The following is an 8,548-nucleotide window of genomic DNA, read 5'->3' on the forward strand; positions in this document are numbered from 1 at the left end:
TGTTAACATTCACCTATTCACACTGAGTCCCTGGCTCCCTGTGTCTTCCCTTATTTCTACTCTTCACCCTGCGCCGTCCCCTAACCCCGCCCACCTCTATCCACCCTCCCCATTTGCTTCACGCTCCCTCCTCTATCCCTCCTTCTAAGTTACTTGTATGACGTTAGTTGTATATCCTGGCGAGAGGTGTCTTTAATCCTACCTAAAGTATACACCGCCCATGCTCCTCCATCTGTCCTGCGCGATATTTCTTCTCCTCCTCCACAGTCCGTTTGGCAATGTTTGTTGACAGAAAGTTCCGCATCACCATGGCTACAGCCAATCAGAACCCGCTCAGGGCAGTCGTTTTTGATTGGCTCGTCTGCAATTGCAATAATGAAATACTGATTGCTGATTGGATTACATAAACATGCCCATCCTCTGCTGGGAGGCTATTGGCTGAGACCTGCTAGGGCGGGATAAAGCGGGGAATCTGAGTCGACTCATACAATTTAGATGCCAGGGATGGAGGGCAGGTATTGTGGATACTGCGAGTAACTTAAATGGTGCCTGACACCTGATTTATGGGTCCTTCTCGTAGTGATCACGGACCGTGTGCGCTAGGGCGAAATAATAGTCCCTCGGGGTGGACACGTGACGGTCTATCACTAAGGTGAGGTAGGCTATGCCCCTCACTCTGATCTGCTTCGGAGTCTGAGAGAGGGGTGGCCATGTCGGTGCCGACAGAGAGGGGTTACCAGGAAGATGTGAGTCTGGCTGTGCCCAAACCCTTATTAAGTGCAGCTCATTCACACACTTACTGTACCAGGGGTGTCATTTTAAATTGGCCCGCATCAAATTTCTAAAAATTGATTGCACTGCACCTCCTGGAGAGGAGAGAGACTGCTGCTGCTGTGCCGGCACGCCCCGCCCCCCGCTTCGATTGGCTGGCCTGTGTGGAGACTGGGTGTGTGAGAGCTAGAGCTGTGCTGCCCAGACACGCCCCCTTCCCCTCGGCTTCACTCTGGCTGGAGTCAGACTGTGCCTGCCCTCTGTGGAGACTGGGACTGGGGAGACAGCGTGGGGACGTCTCAGGAGACTCTGAGAGAGAGACTGCCTGCTGCAGTGTGCTGCCACCCACCACGACTACGAGGTAAACGTCAGTGAGAGTCAGTCTGTGCAGGAGACTTCTTCTGCGCTCACACAGCACACTCCTCCACAAGTTCTGTCTTCTCTCTCCTGCTGTCAGAGTGAGCTACAGAGGGGTGGAGGAGAAAGGGGGGAAGGTTGCCAGTCCCAGGCAAGTAGCCTGTACACACACACACTGCTGGGAGCGGTAAGGCATCTACCATCTGCTTTGCGTTAGGGGCATCGGCATATGAGCATTATGGTTAGGGACAGTGTTATGTACTCGTTCTGGTTGCACATGCAGGAAGCTTATCAGGGCTGATTTGTGTGGTAAATAATTATTATCCCCTCAAGTATAAGTTGAAACTATTGTACATTAGAGTTGCCCTGTCGATTTTGAGGCCTCCCATTCTTTTGTGCCCCCAGATAATGGAACAATTAGAATGGTCGGCCCCCACACATTTTCACCTCACCAAATGTGGCCCTCGTTGCAAAAAGATTGGACACCCCTGCACTGTACGGACAGTCATCTCTTTATTACTTATTAATGCAGCCCAGTGACAAGCTCCTCCTCCTCCGGCTGCGGGCCAATGAGATGCAAAGTAAAAGGGGCGGGACGCAAGTCTCTAGTGCTGCTGAAAGAAATACAAGCGCTCGAACGCTGAGGAATGAGGAGGCTGAGGGAGGAGGACATAGTTATTATTGTAGGGGTTAAACATGAGGGACGAGGGCTGAGAGAGGATAGTGGAAAGCTGAGTAATGTGACAGGAGGGGGTAGTGAATTGAGCCTTATTTGGAGGCTGAGAAACATACTAAGTGACTTTGGCTGTGGATGTCCTAAAATTGTTTCCATACAGGAAGCGTGTATCCCTTAGGTTTTTCCTCAAGAAGATCTAAAATGGACTGTATTGACGGGCAAGTTGTACGGTGTCCATTTTAGGACAGCCTTCGTCATTACTAAGATGCTGCAAACAGCTTTAATCCGACAGCTCTTCTTGACACATGCATGTTATGTAGCGCTGCTCCAAGCTGCCGAGATCAAACCGGCAGCTGACTGGTTGTTGTTCTTGCCATAGTGATTGTGTATAGGCGGATCCACACTGTTCTACTTTGAGGAGAGTTGAGAGGAAGAAGTTGGCAGCATTTGCAATGTCCCAGCAAGTGTCTATCATGAATAGGAACAACCTAGAGAAACAGGCAGAAGCCCTGAGCCGACTCATTCAGCAATGTGAGTGTGAGACCAAATCCACAGTTTCCTGTCACGCTTTACCCCTGGTGTTGATTGAGACGTTTTTGTTAAACATATAGCGATACTGCTTAAAGGAAACCCTGCAGAAAAAACCTGTACCCCCCCACCCAGGGCCACCATTATAAATCACGGGCCCGTACAACAACATTTTTGGGGCCCCCTGGGCCACGCCCACCCCAGATCCCGCCCACTCCACACAACAGTTAAAAGACAACACAGACATCAGTGCTAAAAATCGTAACCCCCCCCACACACACAAGTTATAAAAATATATTGATGGTCAGGATCCCCTTATAATTAAAAAAAAAAAACTTGGAGGAAGCCTATGAGGCGAAAACAGGTCAGCGGTGACTGAATAGTGCGGAGGTGCAGAGACACAGAGTGGGGACTTGCGCAGTGATGTCTGAGAGATGCTGAAAAACCTGTAGCGCTGCTACGGAGATCCTCAGTGTTTTTTAAACAAATGCTTATATGGATAATCGTTTGTGAGTTTGTTTTCAATTATTTATTAAAACATTTTATTAGCATTTCCGCATGTTACTCGTTGTTGCCCACAAGGAGAAGAGAATACTGGAGGCTGGCTCGATTGGGTGGTAATTGTGAAATACGTTGAGACAACTCTTGGGTCTGTGAGTACAGTATACCACTGGAATAGTTACATCTCTAAAGTGTGGGTGTATACTATATTCGAATACTTACCACTCTACTTTCACTCAAGTAGAAATAACTCTCACCCTATATGAATGTTTGCTAAAAGGTGAAGATTTTCTATCACATATAGTTTGTAAAGCTGCACTATATTTTTTCTGTTTTTCTTTCCCCAAAAAATCCTCTGTTGAGGGACACAGCAATCACTTCTGGAATTTTGGCGCTTGAAGGTGGAAGACAACCTAACGGATTGTCTGGACTGGGGTACACTAGGTTTGGGACTTTTTAGCATTTATAAGTTAAAAAAAAAACTGTGGTGCCAGGGTCCCCCTTAAAAGTGACCGCAGGCTTCGGTGCTGTCAAGGGGGGCTCAAAGTGTGGCACCCGGGCCCTGTCCCCCCTCAGGCTAATTGCCCCCCCCCTGAGGAAATACCCCATATTTTATTCACGGCATCCATCTTCCGGGTCCTCAGTAAGCTGACTGGGAGATCTCCATCAATTTCGGTGCATGCGCAGTTGTCAAAAACCAGCAAATTGCTTCAACTGTGCAATTGCTGACATACCGATTTCCCAGTCAGCTTACCGAGGACCCGGAAGATGGATGCCAGAATCTGCAACGAGGGGTAATTATGAAGTATGGGACATTTCTCCGGGGGTGCAGTTAGCCTGGGGGAGGAGGGTCTACGTGGGGTGGGGGGTACGGGATTTTTTCTTCAGGGTTTCCTTCTCCTTTAACAGCAGTGGGCCCCTTATACTTCCTGGACCCTCGCCCTGCATGTATATGTGGACGCTCCTGGTTATAAGATATTCACAGTATATACGGTACATGGTAGATGCCCAACCTGCATTCCTACAATTACTACAATTAATAAATCGGACTGAAAGTTGAGCTGTTACGAGTTGTACTATATCCACAGCTAAAGGTTTATAATTTAGGTATATTATCCCCTTATTTAGGGCGTTCTCCATTCCCTGCTTTAAATTAGAAACAAACCCTTAATTAAAAAAAAACCCCTACCCTACATAGACCCCCCAGCCTAGCTGCCTGCCCCCGGGCAAATGCCCCTAACTCTTTACTTACCCCTCTGTGCAGATTCTGTCCAGCGGAGTTAACAGGCAAAATCTTCTTATTTTCGGGAATAATCGGAATTAGACCGGCAAAGCGGCATGCTGCGAAACTCACGGAAATTGCCAAAGCACCAGTCTCATTTTGAAGATTACCGAATCGGCTGAAGAATCTGCATGGAGGGTTAAGTAAAGAATTGGGGGCGGGTGGGGGCAGCTATTATTAAGGGTTTGTTTCTCCTTTAACTCCAGCACTGTAATATTTAACAGGCAAAGACCTTGGGTGATTATCACAAGAAACTGTAGTTAAGAAACAGTTGCCGGACCATAAGATGGGCATCCCGGGTATAAATATTATCACAACAAAACGGTTTTTTTTTTTAGGGTTTCATTTCAAAGCAATCATTGCCGTTAGTGCCATTGTTCATTTTCCTGCATGATATGACACTACAGCGAACAACTAATTGTGACACACACAGAAAATCTTGCATGCACTGTAATGTGCAGTGTGTGCTTTCAGTGGCACTCTTTGCTCTTCACCTTAGAAAATCCCACGTGTCCAAAGCATATCAGTAAGAAATGTGCATAGTTTTGTGTAGACTTACTTACTTACTTGCATAGATCAAAACCACCCTAGCAGTACAATGCCAGATTTTCAAAGCACCACTCCTGAAATCAGCACACTTTAGCTTGGACAAAATGGCCATTAAAAATTAAATGAAGTTTGATTTAACACCTTTTCACAACAGAGCAATGGTGGCAGAATGTCTTGGTTTGCCACTGTAAGTTGAATGGGGTGAATGTCCATCACTGTTTTTTACTGTGCATAAACAAATGTGACCCGTATGTTTGCAACTAGAAGTATGGGCAGCAAAGCAAGAAAGTAAAATTTATTAGTTAGTCTCCCACAACAGAGCATTAGGATAGCTTTAAAATATCAGCATGGCTAACATAATCAATCCAGGACATCCAGCATGTTCAGTATCTGGTGATTTATTTTGTATAAACCCTGGACATGATCTGCTCAATTAAAATTTTGTTTCAGTATTATTAACACTGTATTTCTTTAATCAGCAGTTAGTAAGAATGAAGTGGAGAGGCTCATCATACTTTAGTGCGGTGCCCTACTGATTCCAGTACAAGGCCCAAACATCCTGCACAATACATTTGATATCACTGATAATATGATCATGGACAGTGAGTGAAATGTAAAGAATCAGTTATTGAACCTTTTGACAATGCTTTAACTCCTTCATCTTTTAGTGTTTTGAGGATTTCACAAAGATAATAACAGCTACATCAGCGTTACAGAATGAGTAGAAAGACTGTCAGTAATTTTTACATGAGACTCTAGAAGAAAAGATCAAAGGTAAGAATTTATTCTATTGTATGTTGATTCATAGCTCATATTTGAATACAGTATTAACATGGATGTGCTATTGTTCTATATGATCAAAAGATCTTGGACATGCTGTGGGGCATTAAAAGTTATTGGAGAGCCACATGCAACTCATGTTTTTTGTTTTTTAAAAATACCATCACAAATCTCTCTTACATTTTTTAAAAGTAAAAAAATCTACCCAGCACAAATCTCCCATTCTAAAAGATATCTTTACTTAGAGGTAAGGTTTGTCTTGAGTATTCTATAATAGAGATCCGAATCACCAAATCTGTACTTATCTTCTGCATCTAGCAAGTTTTATGCCCACCCCTTGAGAGTATCTGAATATCCAGGTCAAAATCCACTTGGGAAAGTGCAATAAAATCACAAAGATTGCACCATGTCAAGTAACCCATTCATAACCCACCCATAACCTCAACATAGTGTAGGTAACAAACATGACATTTTGCACTTAACATACTGTTCACAAATAAACCCTTGGTTTCTTCCCACAGTACAATCATAACAGACTTTTGCCATAGAGACTTTAGTGCTGTCTGACTATGAATATTCACTTAAAGATACCCTACATTTATTAATTTATGTGTAAGGGATAGTAGGGATAACATTTATCTCTTTTTAAACAATAAGGGAATAACTTATTAAGTGTGTAAAACATTTAGCTACAAATAAATGTAGATAAGCCAAAAGACAAAATTATAGAAAGAGCCATCATTATCCTGTTATGTATGGAAATAAATGTTAATGCAATGAGCTGTGTTGGGAAAGCAGTAATCCATTTTTTATGACCACAACAGCAAATTGTCCTATACAGATTTTGAAAAAGCTGTACAAAAAGAAAATCTTCTGCTGGAGGCATCAGGACCTTGTCTTCCAGGTAGTAAAGTAAGAAATGTCTCTGCGCTCCTCATTTGTTTTATATGGATAAGGTAAAAACGCTAAAACAAAAGAGAAGGGAACACCATACAGAAAATGCAACAGACAATTGGACACCTGAGTGATCAGCCGGTGGACTTATCTCATGTATTAGTGCAGTTTGGCTATTAATGTTTGGCCAAGAATGTAAAGCCAACATTCAGGAAGAAAAAAGTTTAAGGTGTGATAAATGTATGCTTTAACAGTACTTACTTTAAGAGCTCTTAGATTAGTTGCTCCTAAGAGTTCCAGTGTCCTCCTGTTGTCCTAAATGATTAGAAACTGATTAGTGATCTAGAATAAAGGACCACTTTATAAAACCATGTGCAGTCTTTTGCAGTACATATGGTTCCTTATTTGGACCTTTTGCTTCATGACCCTGATTAGCTGTCAGTAGTGTGCTGTTTCCCTCAGCAACCAATTAGAAGTTAGTTTTGATCAGTCTACTACCAGTTAGAAAATGGAAACAAAAATACTATGTTAGTAAATAATTCCCACTATGTTTGTTTGCAGGGGCTGTGTCAAGCTGCACATACTTGCTAAGATATGGGGGTCCGTTTACTAAAGTGCGTTAAAAATATTCGCACAATTTATAGACAGAGTTTTCGCCAAATATGTTATCGCCAGTTTACTAACCTGCGGTAAATATAAATTTGCGAATTTTCTTGCGCAAGAATAATTGTTCGCCAGTTATCGCATTCGCTGAAAATAACGCTAATTAATCAGTACTTGCAATTAAAGTCAGATTTACCGCACTTTAGTAAACGGACCCCATGGTCAGATAGTTAGGTCAGGTTTAACCATACCGCCCAACCATTGGGCCATGTATGACCCGTCATTCTGCCCCTCAAAACAATAATTCACAATCCTGGTGGATTGAGGATTATTGGAGACAAAGCTTATGTTGGGGAACGGAAGTAGAGGAGCAGGAGCTAATAGGTGGAAAAATAACATTTTTGACCTGACACTCGCTTTCAAGGCCCTTAATAATGACCTTTACTTTGTAAACTCTAATTTGTAGGGCCCTGTAACCTGATAACAAACAATCTGTAACCCTTGTTTGCTATCCTCCATTTATTCCCTATTTGTTATAACTAAGGTAAAGCACTGCGTATCTTGTCGGTGCTATATAGTAACATAGTAAGTTAGGTTGAAAAAAGACACGTCCATCAAGTTCAACTTTTTGACTTTTTTTTTTTAACCTGCCTAAACTGCCAGTTGATCCAGAGGAAGGCAAAAAAAAAACCCCACCTGAGGGGGAAAAAATTCCTTCCTGACTCCAAAATGGCAATCGGACTAGTCCCTGGATCAACTTGTACTGTATAAATAAATGATGATGATGATGACTTGAATGGTAATTGCATGGGCTGTTCCAGAGCACAGATCAGGCAATTATTCGATGCAAATGTACCAGTGCAGTGAGTTTTCTGAATGACAACCTGGGCTCAATGCTACTTAATCAGTACTGCAATTACCTCGACCATGTACAGGATGAATGGAGCCGGTCCACTGAATACATCAGAACTGAAACTGATCTGTACAATGTACAACTTATTTTTTTAAAAGCATCCCACAATTTATTAGAGACTAGTAGTCTGTAATGACAGAACATGTATATCCAATTTGCATCTTTGATTGGACAGACTTCAGTTGCCTGAATATTACACAAGCTGGGGGCAGCAAGTTGGAAATCTATGGTCAATACTCACTCTTGTAAAACAATGTTCTATTTAAAAATCGTTCATTACATATTCAGTCTTTATTTCTTGTCAATAGTTCTATTTTATTTCACAGCTAAAACTATACTGTATATTAATTGTAAAATCACCTTGAGACTCATCTAAATTTATACTAGAACATTTTACTGAAAATTGGTCCAAGCTGTGCTTACATTATGAATCCACTATATTGACTACAAAAACCTTATAAATACATTATCATACAAACATTTGTAGTAAAGCGTACTGTAAGTTTTATCATAACCAAATAAATTCATATGCAAATCCATTGTGCTGGATTAACAGCATGGCTGGTAACCATGGAGGTAATAAAGGTCTTATTTATGGAGTTCAAAAGTAAATATAAGGTGTCCACTCCAAGACTGAAGCCATATTACAGGCAGTAGCCTCCTCTCTTTTCTGCATATAGAAATGTTGAATCAG

At 42.2% G+C, this 8,548-nt stretch overlaps 1 long non-coding RNA gene across 1 annotated transcript; it reads left to right on the plus strand.

The window, feature by feature from the left end:
• The first annotated feature begins 3,722 nt into the window (after window positions 1–3,722).
• Window positions 3,723–6,701, plus strand: LOC121399432. The gene is made up of 3 exons (XR_005965020.1): window positions 3,723–4,253; window positions 5,333–5,438; window positions 6,286–6,701. It is a non-coding gene; the product is annotated as an uncharacterized LOC121399432 (long non-coding RNA).
• The last annotated feature ends 1,847 nt before the right edge of the window (window positions 6,702–8,548 follow it).

The sequence above is a fragment of the Xenopus laevis genome, chromosome 1S, assembly GCF_017654675.1.
Source record: "Xenopus laevis strain J_2021 chromosome 1S, Xenopus_laevis_v10.1, whole genome shotgun sequence".
NCBI classification, from domain to species: domain Eukaryota; kingdom Metazoa; phylum Chordata; class Amphibia; order Anura; family Pipidae; genus Xenopus; species Xenopus laevis.